The sequence below is a fragment of the Canis lupus genome, chromosome 32 (genome assembly GCF_048164855.1).
Source record: "Canis lupus baileyi chromosome 32, mCanLup2.hap1, whole genome shotgun sequence".
In the NCBI taxonomy this organism is placed as follows: Eukaryota; Metazoa; Chordata; class Mammalia; order Carnivora; family Canidae; genus Canis; species Canis lupus.
In genome coordinates, this window is record NC_132869.1 from 43,599,064 (window position 1) to 43,600,933 (window position 1,870).

Sequence of the window (1,870 nt, forward strand, 5' to 3'; positions counted from 1 at the left end):
CAGGCGGGCGCCGACCTCCCGCCCCGGGCGCACGGCGCAGGCCCGCGCGTCACTTCCGGCCGGCGGGGGCGGCAGGCGCTTCCGGCGCGTCTGGGGGCGGGCGTGTGTCAGCGCGAGCCCAGCCTTGACCCGCTCCGGTAGCGACGGGCTCCGCGTGTGCGGGCGCTGCGGGAAGCTTTGGCGTAAATTTTTTTTTTTAAGATTTTACTTATTCATGAGACAGAGAGGCAGAGGGAGCAGCAGGCCCCATGCAGGGAGCCCGACGTGGACTCGATCCTGCGACCCCGGGGTCACGCCCCGGGCTGGAGGCGGCGCTAGACCGCGGGGCCACCCGGGCCGCCCCACGTAAATGCTTTCTTCAGACTGTGCAGTTGGGGGGAGCGCGCGGGGGCGGGGGACGCGGGCGCGCCTGGGCTCCCCCGACTCGGGCCGGAGCCGCGGCCCCGACGTCTAAGCGCTCAGGGGTTTCGGGTGTAGACTCGGGCTCGGGTAGCGGGGAAGAGCGCCCCGGCCCCGCCCCCGCCCCCCGCCAACCACTGGTCCCCGCGTCCAAGTGCTCAGAATCTGTTCCTTCTGCGTAGATCCCAAGGTGCGTCCACGCCTGTGCCTGCCGGACTCCCGTCGCTCGGCACTCGGCCCGCCGGGCCCATCCGCGTCCCTGCGCACCGCGAGGCCTCTTTTCTGGCCGAATCGATAAACCCGCGTCTCTACGCACTTCGAGTGGGCGGTTGTGAAGGCGCGCTGTGCCGGGCGGGTGCCGCCCTCTGTAAACAGCGGGGAATCGCCGCTGAGGGGGCCATGGCTAGGCCCGGGCTCTGAGGCGCCCGCGGGCCGTTGCCGTCCCCCCCCTTTGAGGAGCCCTCGGGCCGTTCTCGCGGCCCCTTCTCTGAGGCGCCCTCGGGCCGTTCCCGCCCCCCCCAGGCGCCCTCGGGCCGTTCCCGCCCACCCCTCTGAGGCGCCCTCGGGCCGTTCCCGCCCACCCCTCTGAGGCGCCCTCGGGCCGGTCCCGCCCCCCCTCTGAGGCGCCCATGGGCCGGTCCCGCCCGCCCCTCTGAGGCGTCCTCGGGCCGTTCCCGCCCCCCGAGGCGCCCTCGGGCCGTTCCCGCCCCCCCCCCTGAGGCGCCCTCGGGCCGTTCCCGCCCCCCCCTCTGAGGCGCCCTCGGGCCGTTCCCGCCCCCCCCCGAGGCGCCCGCGGGCCGTCCCCGCCCCCCACCTCTGAGGCGCCCTCGGGCCGTCCCCGCCCCCCTCTGAGGCGCCCTCGGGCCGGTCCCGCCCCCCCCTAGGTGCCCGCGGGCCGGTCCCGCGCCCCCCCTCTGAGGCGCCCTCGGGCCGTCCCCGCCCCCCCTTCCCAGGCACCCTCGGGTCGCCCCGCCGGCGGCGCACTCGCCCTTCTCTGCCTCCTCACCAAGGCACGTGTCTTTTCTGGCGTTTAAGCCCCTCGCCGGGTCAGGTGGCCGCTCCCCTGCACGCGCCTGTGGTCCGTGACGCTGAGCATCTCCCCCCGCGTGTCCGTCGGGTGTGGGCACGCCCTCCGCGCGACTCCTGCCTTCCCTGGGATTCCGAGGGAGGCGCGGCTGCATCCCCGCCGACGTCCCTTACCCCTGCTGCGCCCTCCAACGAGCCTGGCCTCCAGCCCCGTCTCCTGAGGGTGAACTCGATTCACCTAACGCAGCGGGTCCCAAGCATGTGGCCTCAGGACTCTTAACACGTTAATAATGACAACCCCACGGAGCTTGTGTGGGTTGGATCTACTATTGGCCATATTAAAGATTAACACTTCAATATTGATTCACATAAAATAGTAAGTCCAGATGAACAAAGACTAACAGAATATTTGTGAAAAAATAACTATGCCCTCCCTCATCCAATA